General features: G+C 44.7%; 1 protein-coding gene across 1 annotated transcript in view; it reads right to left on the reverse strand.

The window, feature by feature from the left end:
• The window catches only part of LOC108438979 (serine-rich and transmembrane domain-containing protein 1), a 9,755-nt gene extending 5,124 nt beyond the window's left edge, over positions 1-4,631 (reverse strand). Inside the window, exon 1 of the mRNA XM_017717135.2 lies at positions 4,494-4,631. The gene's annotated coding sequence lies outside the window, so the exon portion shown is untranslated. The remainder of the gene's footprint in view (positions 1-4,493) is intronic.
• Positions 4,632-19,190: the final 14,559 nt, after the last annotated feature.

The following is a 19,190-nucleotide window of genomic DNA, read 5'->3' on the forward strand; positions in this document are numbered from 1 at the left end:
GCAGGAAACTGTCCAGAATCTCTTGGAGCTGAAGCTTTAAGAGTTCCTTTCACTGGAACTAAGGGGCCGAGCCCAACTCCTGAAAAACCACCAAACCAAGACTCATTCATTGGATTTCCAGACGGAGAAGCGTGATTGGTCACTCCAGAGAACACGTCTCCACTGCTCTAGAGTCCAGTGGCGGCGCTTTACACCACTGCATTCCACGCTTTGCACTGCGCTTGGTGATGTAAGGCTTTGATGCAGCTGCTCGGCCATGGAAACCCATTCCATGAAGCTCTCTACGCTGTTCTTGAGCTGATCTGAAGGCCACATGAAGTTTGGAGGTCTGTAGTGATGGACTCTGCAGAAAGTCGGTGACCTCTGCGCACTATCCCCCTCAGCATCCGCTGACCGCTCTGTCATTTTACGTGGCCGACCACTTCGTGGCTGAGCTGCTGTCGTTCCCAATCTCTTCCACTTTGTTATAATCCCACTGACAGTGGACTGTGGAATATTTAGTAGTGAGGAAATTTCACGACTGGACTTGCTGCACAGGTGGCGTCCGATCACGGCACCACGCTGGAATTCACTGAGCTCCTGAGAGCGACCCATTCTTTCACTAATGTCTGTAGAAGCAGTCTGCAGGCCTAGGGGCTCGGCTTTATACACCTGTGGCCATGGAAGAGACTGGAACACCTGAATTCAGTGATTTGGATGGGGGAGTGAATACTTTTGGAAATATAGTGTATCTGACCAAACTTCCAATAAGCAGACTTAATTTACAGCATTTGGCAGAAACTCTTATCCAGAGGGACTTACAATTTGATTATTTGAGACTCTGAAACATTCGGGCTGCAGAACGATTTCCGTCTCATTTAGCTCCTTTAACATCAGGGGTCCATTCTGCTGCTCCGAGTCTGATTCCCCTGTCATTAGCTTCATTAGCCCACTCGTCTGCGTCAAGAGATGTGTGTTCTCTGGCATGAGAGTCAGCCGTGTCTTCTCTATCTGCTTTAATTGCGTGATGGGTGCCTCATAATGTTCACGCAAAGCAGATGCACACACACCTGGTTCTTCACAAAGTGACATTTGATCATTGTCTCTTTCACACACACACTTCTCACACGGCCGTGCAACGTGCCTGGTGTGATTAGGCGGAATGAAAGATAACACATTCAGCCATTTGGCCATTCAGCTGGGCCCCCTGAAGTCAGAGTAGGTTCACTTCCACTCTGGACTGACGTTAAGACACTATTATCCTGCAATTTCGAAATCTATTTATGCTGTTGCTGTTTACAATTCGCTGTTGTCGGAACAAAACCTCCAAATCTCCAGAATGCTAACTTCACAGGAGCAGGAAATAACCTTCTTTACTTTTAATGTAAGTCAATGGAACCAGACATTTTTCAAAGTAATTCTGGGCCGTTTCTTTTGGTCCATTCATCATGAAATTTACACATGATGTAAAAAACAACAGGCATGTTCAGATTATATCAAAAACTGAAAAACGTCAAAAATGGACTTACAAGGTTTTAAGATTAAGTGACCCTTATTAGTCCCACAACGGGGAAATTTCACCTCCGCATTTAACCCATCCGTGAAGCGAAACACCACATACACTCTAGTGAGCGCACACACATTGGTGGGCAGTGAGCACCCCAATCTGTAGCACCCAGGGAGCAGTTGGGGGTTGGGTGTCTTGCTCAAGGACACGTCAGTCATGTGCTGTCGGCTCTGGGGATTGAACCGGCGACCTTCCGGTCATGAGGCTGGTTCCCTAACCTAACCACATATTGAGCTTATAGTTGGGCTTGGAGTCTAATTTCACACTGTTGCATAGTCTTTCATTGTACTGAGCCATAGATTATTAATCAGGGCCAGTGCCCAGGGCCCTCTGACTGCCAGGGTCCTCGGGGGCTTCAGCCACCAAGGCTTGAGGGGGCACAAATACTGGGGAGAATCCACTGCAGATATGAGCATTAGGTGAACAAATAGCCATTGATTACTGAAGAAATGAAGAAATGTTCTATATTCTCAGGCCTCTCCAGTTTAAGATTATTGTTGGCTCATAGGATTTTATTGTTGCCATTAAAAAGGGACGTTTTAGATGGTCTGTCAACATTTACCCTCCGCATTGAGCAGGATTACTTGCATTATGACTCAGTTTAGCTTTAAATAAAAAACAGAAGAAATTATTATTCGGGTTTGTCTATAAAGATTTGAGTCAGATACAGGAACATCCATTTTTGTGTCCCTAGCATTTACAGATATATCACACTTGAGAAACCTGTTAGGGTTGCAATTCATTTATATTTGAAAATAAAATATAATTTTAATTTTATAATTACACCATCTTGAGCTTCAATTCAGCAACATTGTTTTTTAAATCAGTTACATAGAATTACAAGCGGAAAGAGCTCATCCTCACAGTCATGCGTGAAGGCTGAGGCCATATTTCAAGTAGAAAACACATTTTTCTGCAGTTTTAACTACAATCATCTAAAAATGACTATGGAATATATGATTTAAGTGACCTAAAGGAATCAAAAGCCAACTAAATATTATAAAAATCTACAATGAAAGTTCCCCGGGAGTCGTGTCTCTGGTGTTACTGTCACACCGATGACGTCACTTGACGTCCTTTCGCCTGTTTTCTGAGGATCTATGAAGAAAAGCTCATGGTGAGTCCACTGTGTCTCTCAGTTCTCAGAGATCTTCTCATTCAGCTCATGATCTCATATGAAGCTTTTAGTTGACGTCACCGGTGCGACCGACTTTATTCTTCGGTAATTGTGCAAAAATAGAACACGAATGGACTAAATTACATATTGGATGTTTTATATCTATATATGGGTCTATTTCATTAAAAATGTCTCTGGTTTTACTGTCACTGGTGTTGCCTTTCTTATGTGTAGCACCAGTGACGATGGGCAACACCAGTGACACCTATGACGAGGTTGAAAAGTGGACGTTTCTGTAGAATGACCCAAGCGCTCTTGTTAGAATTGAAGGCCTCCTTAGATGCTCATGTCAAAGGGCCTCTCAAGACCCTGATACCTCCCTGATTGTTCTGTAAGTCAATGCCTTGTTAATTGTTTATTGAGTTCGGACCTTGTCTTCAGTAAGTCATTGGCGTGTGAGAAAAAAGAGAGGAGGAGAGAGAACTCTGAAAACTTGGGCTGAAACTCTGGGCGGCTTCTGCTGAGGCATGGTCCTCCTCCCATACTTTGTTGTTTTTAATAACTCCATTTCATATATTCCACGGCTTCATCACTTTTACTGTGTAGTTCCTTCAAACACAAGGCCTCTGGGAATGTTACACCGTGACTGTGGAGGAACAACACTTTGGCCGCTGTATACTTACGTATATGCTTGAGTCAACAGTGGATTTCTTGAGCTTGACCTTCTCGAGGGCCCGCAGTAGTGTGGCTTGTTGCAATTTGGCTGTTTGTTTTGGAGAAACAGTGAAAATTGAATGCAGATGCCACAAGAATTGGGCCTGAGCCACATGAGGATGTGGTACACTTTGTGGCCTAAAAATTGAGCTTTGTTTTACTCATTTCTTCACTTCCTAGAACCTGAAGCACTGGTATGACCACTTCTACGGCATGTAATAACGCCCACGGTGCCTGTGGTCAGATTTTGCTCTTTTTTCTGTTGGTAGCGTCCATTTAGAGCCTGCTTCCTTATAACTCAATTCCAGGGGCTCATCAAAGCAGCTCTGGTCATCACTTTGGCGCCAAACGTCATTTCGTTACGTAAGGCGGTCGCAGCTCTCCTGGGTGCTTCTTCATCGGCGGACTGGCTTGGAACAAAATCAATTGGCCTTCCAGTTTCAAACACCTCAAATGTGGCCACCCACTGTCCAGGCTTTTTGAATTTCTGAGAGAGAGTCACTTGGTTTGATCCCTGAGGAAACCTACCTCGTGTTATTTCTCCCTACCTCGTCATCTTTCTCTCCTTCTGTTTTCAACCCCTCTTGTTCTTTATCCCCACGATTGACTCGCACCGTTCCTGCACAAGTCGAGCAGTTTCGCACTCGGTTTCCACTCCTCTCTGTTCGCAAACCCAGAGCTGGTTTTTGTGGAGATGCCGTGACCGGGAGAGGAATGTGACCATGAAGAAAATAATGAAGAAGTCATGCAAAGAGCACCACAGAGGATGTGAATGAGACAGACAGGGAGCCGAATGGTGCTGAGTGCTTCTGTGAAATGCCATTTGAAAGGATTCATGTGTGCATTTGTGAGTTGCATGAATTTTGCCATATGTGTGGATGTGACCGTCTGGGCCTCACTGTGTGTTATCGCACTTCTCAAATCAGCTGCCTGTTGACTTGTGGAGCAACCAAATCAATCCCTATAGAGCCTGACTTCAGACAGAATCGTGCAGGTCTTTGACTCTCTGCTCTGACTGTAGCACAAATCTTTCAGACACACTGGATTCAGCATGTGGACAGTGCGGAACTGAAGAATATGTGTGTATTATTACAACGGAGCAAATTAGCTACTGACCTTTTGTTGTACGGATGACTCGTGTCCTCTACTGTGTATAGGTGTCCATCGCTGTCACGGCTCCAGGAGAGAAAGCCTCATATCCTGAAAGGGGAGCTCAGACAGAGGCAGGCGTCTGTGGGACGTGCTGGTATAGAGGAAGCGGAGGAGACGCTGATCGCTCTGTTGCGCCGATCCTCAGCTGTGAGCTGGATGTTGACTGTCCAGCTGTTCTACTCTCAATTCATCCCCTCCCTCCCTCCCTCTCTCTCTCTCTCTCTCTCTCTCTCTCTCTCTCTCCCTCTCTCCTCTCACTCCCTCATCTTCTAACTCTCTCTCTCTCCCTCTCTCTCGCTCGCTCTCTCTCTCTTACTCCCTCATCTTCTAACTCTCTCTCTCTCGCTCGCTCTCTCTCTCTTACTCCCTCATCTTCTAACTCTCTCTCTCTCCCTCTCTCCCTCTCTCTCCCTCTCTCCTCTCACTCCCTCATCTTCTAACTCTCTCTCTCTCCCTCTCTCTCGCTCGCTCTCTCTCTCTTACTCCCTCATCTTCTAACTCTCTCTCTCTCCCTCTCTCCCTCCCTCTCTCTCTCTCTCTCTCTCTCCCTCTCTCTCTGTCGCTCTCTCTCTCTCTCTCCCTCTCTCTCCCTCTCTCTCCCTCTCTCCTCTCACTCCCTCATCTTCTAACTCTCTCTCTCTCCCTCTCTCTCGCTCGCTCTCTCTCTCTTACTCCCTCATCTTCTAACTCTCTCTCTCTCCCTCTCTCCCTCTCTCTCCCTCTCTCCTCTCACTCCCTCATCTTCTAACTCTCTCTCTCTCCCTCTCTCTCGCTCGCTCTCTCTCTCTTACTCCCTCATCTTCTAACTCTCTCTCTCTCCCTCTCTCCCTCCCTCTCTCTCTCTCTCTCTCTCCCTCTCTCTCTGTCGCTCTCTCTCTCTCTCTCCCTCTCTCTCCCTCTCTCTCCCTCTCTCCTCTCACTCCCTCATCTTCTAACTCTCTCTCTCTCCCTCTCTCTCTGTCGCTCTCTCTCTCTCTCGCTTACTCCCTCATCTTCTAACTCTCTCTCTCCCTCTCCCTCTCTCGCGCGTTCTCTCTCTCTCTCTCTCTCACTCTCTCTCTCTCTCTCTCTCTCCCTCTCCCTCTCTCGCGCATTCTCTCTCTCTCTCTCTCTCTCTCTCTCTTTCACTACTTCATCTTCTAACTCTCTCTCTATCTCTCTCTATCTCTCTCCCTCGCTCTCCATACACATTCACACCCAGTGTGGGAAAAAAAAATCCAAATCTATTTATCAAATATATTTTGCAACGTATGTAAAAATGCATTAGTTAAATATATTATAAATATGCCTGGTTTGGTTACAGATACAACTAAATATACCTGAGCTAAATAAACGGTACTGGCTTCCGTGTTTGGCAGTGTGCTTTACATTAACCATGTACGTATGCAGTGAGACACTCACACACGATGTATTTTTAAATAAACAAGATATCAAATCATACCTGCTTTTGTCATGTTAAAGGTTCATTCACAAATTCAACAGCAGTTCCAGACAGCAGAGTGCATTACACAGGTTTTTGGATATTTTCATATATTCATTGCATGCATTTATTTTTGTGTGGTATATAATATAAATAAAATACATAAAATGAATGTTTTTAAAAATATATTCGGTTAATATGGCAAAATAACGTGTCAAATGTAGGTCTGCATGAACCGCAATGGATTTGAAATGTATTTCAAATATATGAAAATATGTGTCCATATGTCATTTTATCCATATGGGATTTTCCTGTCAGCTGTCATTCTGTCTGCTCACTTCTGCCCTTGATATTTACTTATATACACTATACTGCCAAAAGTATTCGGTCGTCTGGCTTCACATGCATATGAAATTGAGTGACGTCCCGTTCTTAATCCATAGGGTTTAATATGATGTCGGCCCACCCTTTGCAGCTATAACAGCTTCAGCTCTTCTGGGAAGGCTTTCCACAAGGGTTAGGAGTGTTTATGGGAATTTCTGACCGTTCTTCTAGAAGCACATCTGTGAGGTCAGATGCTGATGCTGGACGAGAAGGCCTGGCTCACAGTCTCCGCTCTAATTCATCCCAAAGGTGTTCTATGGGGTTGAGGTCAGGACTCTGTGCAGGCCAGCCACCGTGGTCCGTTACAGCATATCCCACTTATAATTATAGCAGCTCCCACAGATGCTCAGTCGGATTGAGATGAGGGGAGGTTGGAGGCCAGGGTACCACCCTGAACTCTTCGTCATGTTCTTCAAACCGTTCATGAACAGCGTGCACAGTGTGGAAGGCCAAGAGGAACCAAGGAATACCACTTCCATGAAGGGATGTACCGTGTCTGTCACATTCGGTTATGAAAAGGTACAAATACGAGCTTTTCACCTGGAAAAACTTATTTAAGGTTCACAATTGGACCTTAAAACCACTGTAGTACCTTTGAGGGAACATTTACATTGTTTGTGCCTTGATGTATGAAAAATGTACCTGCGCAGAACCTTCATTTAGCTATACAGCTCCATATGTAGCAGGGGGTGATACAGTGTGTTCTCCCATAACCATCTGTGCCCTCCTTTGTGCAGAGATGAGTCACTAGTGCATGGCTTGTTCCTCCTCGGATCACTGTAGCTAGGGACTCACCACTGCTGACCAGGAGCACCCCAAAAGCTTTGCCATTTTGAAGATGCTCTGACCCAGATGTCTGACCATAACGATTTGGCCCTTGTCAGAGTCACTCAGGTCTTCACACCTGTTCATTTCTCCCACATCCAATACTTCAGAACAGACCCTTCACTTACCGTTTAATACATCCTAGATAAATGGACGACAACATGCGGCTCTTTTACTGCAGACTTAGATTTGTAGGTAAAAATAAACGAATCCTCATTTGCAGTGAAAGAAAGCTCTGCTGACAGTTTAACAAGTGCTGGAGTGTATAACTGCTTAATCACTGACCATTACCCCTGAAGGTTGGCGAGCAGACTGCTGGTCACTATAGCAATGCAGACAACAATCTCGCCTCTCTAGTCTCGAAAAGACAAAGAGAGAGATTCAAGATAAACATTGATAATTTGGAGACGAATGGACTTATTCGCATTGATAATCACTCCAGCTGCTTTCCTGAAACGTTTAATCTGAAACAAGAAATTGACAAACACTAAAAACTCACAAAGCTCAAGTCAGCTTCTCATTCTCCCGTTCCACCTTAACTGGTGAAGCAGTGACACTCTGGTGCCTCAGGCTCCATTTAAGAGAAACGACTTCAGCCCCATAAAAAAATCAAACGTTGAGAGATATTTTAATCAACTTCTGCGAAGAAGGTTCCTGCCGGAGATGTGAGAAAAGCGGCTATAGCTGAGCTGAAGCTTAAAGCAAGTGAGTTTTCATTTATATATTTTAAGCCTGTACTTGGACATCAACACATACTGAGACATATTTACAGCCTAGATGGTAAGACAATAATTCAATAAAATGGACGTACAATGTGGCTCCCAAGCTGGTTTGACTCTTATTAAGGCCTAGACCTTGACATGTGCCGTTGTTATGAGATAATCAACGTTATTCGCTTCATCATTGTTTTTTTCCTGTTCCCAAACTGCTGATATCTCTCTCTCTCTCTCTCTCTTTGTTGTTTTTCTTTCCTATATTAACATATTCACGTTTCTCCTCTGGCTGCTCACCTCTGTCCTTCATCCATCCATCCATCCATTTTCTAAGCCGCTTCTCCATCAGGGTCGCGGGGGGTGCTGGAGCCTATCCCAGCAGTCTTCGGGCGGAAGGCAGGATACACCCTGGACAGGTCGCCAGTCCATCGCAGGGCATCTGTCCTTCATGTTTAACTATTAAACATTTTCCCTGGGCGGTCGTGGGCTGGAGGTCAGGGAACCGGCCTTGTGACTGGAAGGTCGCTGGTTCGATCCCCAGAACCGGGTATATGACTAAGGTGTCCTTGAACAAGACACCTAACCCCCAATTGCTCCCCGGGCGCTGCGGATAGGGCTGCCCACCACTCCGGCCAAGTGTGCTCACTGCCCCCTGATGTGTGTGTGCTCACTAGTGTATATGTGGTGTTTCACTTGATGGATGGGTTAAATACAGAGGTGGAATTTCCCTGTTGTGGGATTAATAAGGGTCTCTTAATCTCACTGGTTTAAACTGCCAATATCATCACTGCTACTTCTAACTTATTAGCCAGACCATATTTTGGCTGACATTAGTCATGAGGGTCATTCGATGTAGACAGTGACAGTCGTCCGTGTTGAGAACGTGCTCCTTTCTCTTCTCTGTGTGTGTAGTCGTGCACTGTGCTCAGTCATTCATATCTGACAGCGTTAATAACCACCCTCGGCTGCAGTGGGAGTGGAGGGACCTCACTCTGAGCCCACAGGCATTGTGCAACGGCCTTTATTTTCACAGATGAAACGGCAGCAAGACCCTCCAAAATAAGCGCTGGTCGGGAGCGCATGCTGCGAAGCAAAAGGCCTGAAAGGGTAACGGTCCCACTCTCTGTGGATCTGCTTTTAAGCGGTAATGTCTCTTATTACATCATAGCTTTTATCTGTGGTTAGTGGTTTAATTTAGGTTCATTATAGAGTAGCTGCTGAGAAGAGAAGAGTAGTTTGAGACGATTAAAAAAAATGATCATGTACACGAGGATAGAAATGACAAGAAGTAGTCCTAAATCTAAGAAACTGTAAAATAAAATACACAGATATATATATATATATATATATATATATATATATATATATATATATATATATATATATATATATACACATATACATATATACATATATATATGTAAGACATTGTAAAATGTTTTAAAGTATGTTATTTATTGCATAACCATCTTTTCCAAACCAAGTGTCCTTCCTTTTAGCCATTAGGACATAAAGCTTTCTTCTGTCTTCCATAAATGGGCCATACATCATTTTGCATCCAGGCAGCAAAGACCTAACAAAGAATCCTCGTTTTTTGTGACTGTAAAGCCCTCAGGATGTATGTTCAGGACGCTGAGTTTATCAAAAGGGAAGGAACATTAAAAGGAGAGAACATTACTGCACTGCCTGCGGTGTGTGAGGCGATATCATTGCATCACTTCCAAAAAATCTACAGACCTTCTTCTGCGACAGACTTTTTTAAGCATCAAGGTGCCCAAAAGGGTTCTTCGGAGCAGTGCCACAGAAGAACTAATTTTAGTACCCTAAAAAACTTTAAAATGTGATATTTGTTTTAAAAAAACGTACAGAAACATAAGCGGTTCTTCTGTGGGATCACCCTAAAGAACCCTTAACATCTCCAGTGGCTAAATGAAACCTTCAAAGTGCCGCTGCCGACAAGGTCGAATGTGTGAGTATAAATTCAAACACCGTCATGAACATGTTTATCATTTCATAACTCCGTGTTACCCGGCGTGGTGCAGATGCTCCTGCTGGCTGACATATGGATCAGGCTTCAGAAAAAAGGCAGAGCAGCTGAGCTGTGCATATCAATGCAGCAGCCCGTCCTGCCTGCGCCCCCTGGGAAGGCTCTTATCTTTTCAGGGCAACCCTGAGAACGACTGGCGAGAGAGAGACGGCACAGGATGTTATCTCGGCTCAGCTGCAAAGGAACAGCGGTGGATGCAGAAATCAATTTCTGTCATTGTTCTTGTTGAGCCATGGACGCTGGTCTGGCTGCCAGTAATAACAAAGGCTGGCACTTTCCACAGTTCCCTGCGTGCTGTGATATTTTTTGGGATCAGTGGTATCAAACCAAGAACAGAACACACACACACACACACACACACACACACACACTTTGACCACTTCATTAGGTTCATCATTTTCATTTTATCTGGTCCGTTTGCTGTATGGGTGCATTTTGTGCTTCTATAATTGCGAGAAGGTCACAAGTCACTTAACATAGTACACTATTATGATTGATGGCGTAAAGGAATGGAATTTGACCTATTATTGTGCTGATGTGCTACCGTTGGGTCTTCCTCAGGGACGCGAGATGCCATCTAGCTAAATTATCTTATCTGACTAATGAGAACAAGCTGAACTGCTCTCCTCTGTTAACACCTTCTATTGGGTCTTTCAGATAAGAAGGCTTTCATTATCAGAGGTGAGTAATCCAAACTAAAAACTTCCACAGGGTTTTGTTCCAACTTGCTGGTTTGAGCAAACTAGAGAAGCTAGGCAGTTGGAAGAAAACCCTCAGGAGGGTTTTGGCTGTTTGGGCCTAGATTCTTCTTCTTTCGGCTGCTCCCTTTAGGGGTCGCCACAGCGGATCATCTGCCTCCATCTTGCCCTATCTACTGCCTCCTCTACTTTTACACCAACCATCTCCAACCATGGAGCCTCCTGCCTGACCTCATCTGTCAACCTGTCCATCACCATTGCAAACAAGAAGGGGCTCCAAGCTGATCCCTGATGTAACCCCACCTTCACCTTGAAACCATTTGTCACTCCAACTGCACACCTCACCACTGTCTCACTATCCTCATACATGTCCTGCACCACCCTAACATACTTTTCAGCTACACCTGACTTCCTCATACAGAACCACAGTTCCTGTCTTGGCACCCTATCATCTGCCTTCTCTAGATCCACAAAGACACACTGCAGCTCCTTCTGACCTTCTCTGTACTTCTCTACCAACACTCTCAACGCAAAACTTGCATCTGTGGTGCTCTTTCTGGGCATGAAACCAAACTGCTGCTCACTGATCTGGACCTCTCGCCTTAGCCTTGCTTCAACAACTCTTTCCCATACCTGTTTGGGCCTAGATTACCGACCTCTATTCATTACAGAAAAACATTCAGTCCAAAGAACAGAACAATGTGCTACATGCAGTAAAAGTGGTGTTAATGGGAATGAGGCGAGACAACCTAACCTGAAGTTTGTATAGACAAAGTCAAGTCAAAGTTTATTTATATAGTGCTTTTTGTCACAAAGCAGCTTTATAGAAAAATCCAGGTCCGAGCCCACATGAGCATCGCCAGCTGCAACAGTGGCATTGAAAAACTCCCTAAGAGCAGGAGGGAGAAACCTTGAGAGGAACCAAAACTCAGAAGGGGAACCCGTCCTCCTCTGGACCACACCGGACCACAAACAGCATTAGAATAAAATATTAGAACGCGAAACTGGGAAAAACAGGTGGAGCAACGGTTAATTAGATAGTTCAGATAGATAGGTCAGGAGCAGCAGGGTCAGTTCATGAGGGTGAGTTTTGCACATCTGCATCTACACCAATACTTTTTTCTTGAACTGTGTGTCCAAGCCAGGAATCATTTAGGGTTTTTTAGAGCGCAGTTTCGGTTTCAGCAGCAACAGACTGTCTTCCTGTCGTAGCAGAAGGGCAAGGACACGTAGTTAGAAGGAGATTCTTCCCGGAGACATTTAACACTGCCTCCCCAGTGCCAGCTGCGGTGGCCGCTGGGGATTGCGGGTAACCTTCTCCTTTCCTGCAGTGGCTTAACCAAGTCCTGTGGGCCTGGTAGCTGCAGCAGTGCCAGGGACATATGTGACCGCTGAAGGATGCTGATAAGGGCAGTCTCAGCTGGCCTTTCTCACTAATCCCACACAGAATAGAACTGGCAGAAGGTTCCTTATTCCCTGGACGGGAGCGATTTAGCCTTAGTGTCCGTTCCCGGCATACTCAGGGAGTCGTTATATTGCATTCCGACTGACGGGCCTGTGGGACCTTTTCCATTCGACCGTATTGGATAACTAATATTAGACAAAGAGAGGTGGATGCTTAATGCATGTTCCTCTTTACCCAAATCAGTCCCTCCGGCTTTGGCATGCATAGCGTGTTCATGGAGGCTTTGCCACGGAAAAATGGCGACACGTCAATCAAGATTACAATTTGCAATACTTGGGGTGCAGAGTTGAGCTTGACACAGCGGAGCATGTCGGCAGAATCCACCAGGGAAAGATCTTGCCTTCTCTACTCTCTCTCTCTGTCTCTCTTCCCCCTCTTCACTCTCTCCGTTTCTCCAAAGCTCTTTTCTCTTCCTCCAACTGCTGTGTTTCTGCGCTGATGCGCTCTGCATGGTAATCGGAAGCTCAGAGGTCTCCAGATGTCTCTGGCAGTGCCGACAGAATTACCTTCACACAGTGGCCTGGCAGAACACACCAGCTGAATCTCAATGACATACCTCTGTCATTTAAAACTGTGGGCTTCTTTACGCTTCTTTGCTTAATGTAACGTGGACTGAAGAAAACGGGGAGGTTCCAGGTGCTGGAAACATAACAGATGTCCTGTTATCCACCCTTTACCCTTGAATGGAAAAAGCTTGTAGAATAAAAACAGCACTAGACCATGCGCTCTTCTTCACTCCATAGAGGAAGCTCTGGCTGACGTTGTGGAAATGCCCTCGACAGCCTGCGTTATATATGAAAGTGTAAAAATCCCGAGCTATATCTCAGCTGCCTGCTGCTTGTCAGCTCCAATACATCAAGGTAATTGAATGGCACAGGCCCAACTCCATTTCCCCTCACGCAGTTTACAGAGGCTTCCGAAAATGGGCTTTTTACTGCTTCCCAAACTTTAAACAGAACCATGTACTTGAAATAAGTAATGCTAAGAACTGTGAACGAATAGAATTCATACAAATTAAAAACAAAGGCACCAGGAGTAAAGCCGTTCTGTAAAGGAGTACAAAGCCAGGTTTTTGGGTTAATCTCAGCTGCTTGAACCTTTCATTTCTTCTCTCATTACACGCCACATCCTTCCATTTACACTCAGATTATTCATGGAAATGTAGTTGAATTAAAGTGAATCGAGTACTCGCAGGCAACGCAGGGGCCAATTTCACAGCTACCGAGTGACTTTGGTTAGAGTGGATGGTCTCCAAAGCCTCTTAGGGCATGTTGGAGTGATGCAGTGAATCCGCTCGTCTAGAACCTTCGCTAAGAAGGGTAAAGAAATGAAAGGGTAGTGAGTGGCTATAATTACATGACTGCTACTTCAGGGAAGATCGGACCGGGGTTGCCCAACCTCAAGGAATCACCTTGAGAATTGGCCGATGCCACCTGGAACTGGAAAACTTTATTCTTTGAGGTTTTTAGTGGTTTTATTTATTTCTATCATAGGAATAAAACCAGCTCAGATTAGGAAACTGGCAATCCTAGATCTACGTTACTACTTAAAAATTTGAAATCACTGTTTTCAATAATACAGGGAGATTCACTTGAAAGAGGCCCCAAATATTCTGCAGTAGCTGCTGTCAGGACGAAGCAACCTGAACCAAAATAAGACACTACATACCTCGACGTGTGTGGAGTCGACTGCATTACAAGCAATGCTGGAAGTGAATCTCCGTTTTCTTCCAGACTCATTTCGACGCAGTGCTCCATGTTCCTGATTGTGTCGGCAAGCATAGAGAGGTTAAACGCTGCGACGGCTGTCCGGCACCTCCCTCATCGCTCGGATGCAGGGGCATCACGGCTTGTTGGAAGCTCCACACACTGAGGAGCACCTCGAACGTAGTTTGGTTCAGATTACTTTGTCCTGGAGAGAGTTGTTACAGAATATTCGGGGCATCTTTCAAGTGAATCTTCCTGTATAAAGCCAAAGTGCTGCAAAGAAACAGACACCACTTTTTATTTATTTAATGTACAGTCGAAATGGCCATTTATTACACATTCTTAATCAAAGGATATGTCAAAGATATTTCTAAGGACGTGAGATAATCCACTTCCGTAAGCAAGGATGAAGTCAAAGGAAAATAAGTGAAACAACAGGGCTTTCAGATTCAGATTCAGATTCAGATTCAGATTCAGATTCAGATTCCTTTATTGATCCCAGGGGGAAATTGCAGTTGTTACAGTTGCAGCCATTCATGTAAAAATAAACACTTTACTAATAATTTAAGACAATATAGAGAAATTTACAGTATATACACAGGATTTAAGTACTTAAGAATATAGTAAGGTGGCGGTGATTGTGATAGTAATATGAAACATCAGGTATAAGCAGTTACAACTATTCAAATTAGTTAGTGTCTCTCTGAGTTTTTGCACACACAATTGTTGTTATTGCACATATGAACAGTTTGGTATTGAGTTTTGTGAATCACACACTGAGGGAGGAGTTATAGAGTTTGATGGCCACAGGTAAGAATGACCTCCTGTGGCGCTCTGTGGTCATTTCGGTAGAGTGAGTCTTGAGCTGAATGAGCTCTTGTGTCTCATCACTGTGTCGTAGAGTGGGTGGGAGCCATTGTCCATAATGGCCTTCAGCTTAGACAGCGTCCTCCTCTCCGACACGGCCGTCAGCGAGTCCAGCTCCACACCCACAGCATCACCGGCCTTGCGGATCAGTTTGCTGAGTCTGTTGGCATCTGCCACCCTCAGCCTGCTTCCCCAGAATGCAACAGCATAGAGGACAGCACTCGCCACCACAGACTCATAGAAGATCCTGAGCACAGTCCGGCAGATGTTAAAGGACCTCAGGCGCCTCAGAAAATAGAGACGACTTTGGCCCTTCCTGTAGAGGCCGTCAGTGTTCTTAGCCCAGTCCAGTTTATTGTCAATATACACACCCAGATATTTGTAATCCTCCACAGTGTCCACACTGACCCCGCTGATGGACACCGATGCCTTGTCCCTCCTCAGGTCCACCACCAGTTCCTTTGTCTTTGTCTTTGTCTTTGTCTTTCCAAAACTGGATTAAAATTTATATTCAGAAACACAGAAGAATGAGACTCCTAACAAGCACAAGGATTGAGGCGTTTACACAGATATTATTCTTCTGTTAAACGGGTTATTTACAGGATTACGCACCTCGTTCAATCGGATAGAGACTTTATTCCAAATGGCCTCAGTCAGATTAGTCTATACACCTATATTGAGGTGTTTACATAGATGTATTCTATTCCAATTGAGCTGTTAGTCAGATTATTAATGGATTATTAGGCTGCATGTAAACGTTTACATGCTGTTTACAGTGCTGTAGCTCTGTGGTATGACACTACATGTCTTTAATGAAGTCCAACTGTGTAATTCATTTTTGTTTGCGCAGGACTGTGAAGTCCTACAGGCTGTGATGAAGTCCTACAGGCTGTGACTGAAGCCCTACAGGCTGTGACTGAAGCCCTACAGGCTGTGACTGAAGTCCTACAGGCTGTGACTGAAGTCCTACAGGCTGTGACTGAAGCCCTACAGGCTGTGGCTGAAGTCCTACAGGCTGTGACTGAAGCCCTACAGGCTGTGACTGAAGTCCTACCAAAAGAATGGACCAAAAGAAACGGCCCAAAACAACTTGGAAAAAATTCCGGTTCCATTGACTTACATTAAAAGTAAAGTGTGTTCTTTCCTTCTCCTGTAAAGTTACCATTCTGGAGATACGAGGTTTTCTTCCGACAACAGCGATATATTGTTTATATAGGAACAAGTAACAAACTGGAAAAACTTGTTAAGTAATAAACAAAGTTAATTACTTGCTTGTTAATCTTGTCTTATGTTTGCAGCAATCCTATTATTTCCATGATCTGAAGGTGACACGCCTCCAGAGAGTTCAGTGTCTCAAGGACAGTGGACACTGCAGTGCACCCACCGTGACCGAGGCTGCTGATCGATTACAGAAGTAATAAGTCAAGGGTTCCACTTTGAGTTCCAGTTAAACTGTTTACTCGCTTATCGAGTTTCACTGTCAATCACAAGGTCCCCTGTGAAAAAGGCCAACAGAAAATCATTAAGACAAGCCATATAAGAGTGAGGACATAATAAGTAAACCGATATATGAAGAGATACGCCGGTGAAAATTCATATTAGAAATGCAGTGGCGAACCACGACTATTACAGCACGGCCTGCAATTCAGCCATAAATATCAAAACATGGTCAACATACACTACTTGGCCAAAAGTCTTCACTCCCCCATCCAAATCACTGAATTCAGGTGTTCCAATCACTTCCATGGCCACAGGTGTATAAAGCCGAGCCCCTCGGCCTGCAGACTGCTTCTACAGACATTAGTGAAAGAATGGGTCGCTCTCAGGAGCTCAGTGAGTTCCAGCGTGGTACCGTGATCGGACGCCACCTGGGCAGCAAGTCCAGTCGTGAAATTTCCTCACTACTAAATATTCCACAGTCAGCTGTCAGTGGGATTATAACAAAGTGGAAGCGAAGTGACGAATCACGCTTCTCCGTCTGGTAATCCGATGGATGAATCTGGGTTTGGCGGTTGCCAGGAGACGGTACTTGTCTGACTGCATTGTGCTGAGTGTAAAGTTTGGTGGAGGGGGGATCATGGTGTGGGGGTGTTTTTCAGAAGTTGGGCTCGGCCCCTTAGTTCCAGTGAAAGGAACTCTTAAAGCTTCAGCACCAAGAGATTTTGGACAATTTCGTGCTCCCAACTTTGTGGGAACAGTTTGGGGACGGCCCCTTCCTGCTCCAACATGACTGCACACCAGTGCACAAAGCAGGTCCATAAAGACGTGGATGAGCCAGTTTGGTGTGGAAGAACTTGACTGCCCTGCACAGAGTCCTGACCTCAACCCCATAGAACACCTTTGGGATGAATTAGAGCGGAGACTGTGAGCCAGACCTTCTCGTCCAACATCAGTGTCTGACCTCACAAATGTGCTTCTGGAAGAACGGTCAAAAATTCCCATAAACACACTCCTAACCCTTGTGGAAAGGCTTCCCAGAAGAGCTGAAGCTGTTGTAGCTGCAAAGGGTGGGCCGACATCATATTAAACCCTATGGATTAAGAAATGGGATGTCACTCAAGTTCATATGCGTGTGAAGCCAGACGAGCAAATGCTTTTGTCAATATAGTGTATGTGGAAAAAACTCATCTCTATGATAATGCTCATTTCTTCTAGCGTCCCAAGGGGAATCTGGTAGCTTGTTAGCACTAAGCTAACATTTTTTAGGCTGTTCTAGATTAAACTCAGACATTTGAAGCCTCTAAAAGCCGTTCCGTGTTTTAAGACTAGAGACTTATGACTTGCACATTAGTATGTATTTTACCTTGTAGCTGTGTCACAGTGACTCCTTCAGTAGACAGTCCTGGAATAGAGCGACTGCTGCTGTTTTCTTGGTCTAACCGCTCATCGAAGTAACTGCTCCTTCAGTCAATGGTGTATCTAGGACCTCCTGAAGGCCTAGAGTGATGTTTTTTCTCATGAAATTGGTCCCATGCACTGGAAATCCAAGCATGTGTTGTCTGGTTGATTCCTCTGTCCGTCAGTCATTATGCTGATAGTTAATTTAACATGTAAGTCCTTCAGTCAAGACCCTGAAGCCCTAATCAATAGGAGAGATCACTGTATCTGACCAGATCAGGAGTCGGCAAACCAAAAAATCAAACCACCTTGGGAGCCACAACATTTCATGTTTTATTGAAGTCACGTTCCACCGTCTTGGCTGTAAGTGTGAGTGTGAGCTGATGTGCTAATACAGGCTAAAAAAAAATAATGTGAACAAAAATGCAGCTACTGCTGCTTTTCTCGCATCTCCGGCAGGAAACTTTTCTGTAAAAATAGAAGTTTTTCGTCTTTTAACGTTCAACTTTTTACGAGCTGGAGCTCGTTATTCACCAGCTTCTTGTACGAGTTTTCCCGTACCACCCTAAATGGTGCCTGAGGTATCTCTGTAGCTAATTGCTGCACCATTTAAGGTGGAACGGGAGAATTCTAAGAAGAAACTGGCGAGCGAGAAATTGACTTTAGCTTAAACGTATCTGGAAACCAGCTGGAGTGAGTATAAATGCATTCCATTCATCTCTAAATTATCGATGTCCGATAATTCTGCCTCTTTCCCGTTTCATTAGCTGCTAGCTAGGCCAGATTGTTGTCGTTGCTATGGTGAACAGGAGTCTGTGGGCCAACCCTCAGGGTTTAAGATTAAGATTAAGTGACCCTTATTAATCCCACAAACTGGGAAATTTCACCTCCACATTTAACCCATCCTTGAAGTGAAACACCACATACACACTAGTGAACACACACACTAGGGGGCAGTGAGCACACTTGCCCGGAGCGGTGGGCAGCCCTAACCGCAGCACCCGGGGAGCAGTTGGGGTTTAGGCGTCTTGCTCAAGGGCACCTCGGTCACGTACTGTCAGCTCTGGGGGTCGAACCGGTGACCTTCTGGTCACAGGGCTGGTTGAACGATCAGCTTTATTTTACTGTAAAGGAGGATTATTTTCTTATTACCTACCAATCTAATTCAGCTGTGGAGCCACAACAGGGCAGCGGAAGAGCCACATGCGGCTCTGGAGACATCAACATCTCCCTGACATCAACACTGCAGTCCTACAAAGGAAAACAGTTCCTAATTAATCAGTTTTAAGCTCGACATTTCGAGACATTTAAAACGAGTAGTGTTGTAATATTTGCAGAGTTAAGCTTCATTCTATCGACAGATTAACTAAAAATGCGTATACTTCAAAAAAATCAACAGGCCTTCTTCAAAGGCCTGGAAGGCTTTGCGGGTTCCCCACTGCATAAATGTGTTCATTTATCTCCAAAATACACTTCACAGCAGACGTCTTAACTTCGAATGTGTGTTAATGTAAAGAGGAGATTTTGGAGAATTTCTGTTGGCGCATTTATCATGAATGTTTTACACAGTGTGAAGGACGTCTGCTGTGTTTAAATGATGCAGACGAATAAATCGACATTAAAGGGGATGTATATATATATTTTTTTTAGACCAGTGTTTCTTAATTCTGCTCCTGGTGACTCACAACACTGCACGGT

Source organism: Pygocentrus nattereri, chromosome 18 (genome assembly GCF_015220715.1).
Source record: "Pygocentrus nattereri isolate fPygNat1 chromosome 18, fPygNat1.pri, whole genome shotgun sequence".
Lineage (NCBI taxonomy): Eukaryota > Metazoa > Chordata > Actinopteri > Characiformes > Serrasalmidae > Pygocentrus > Pygocentrus nattereri.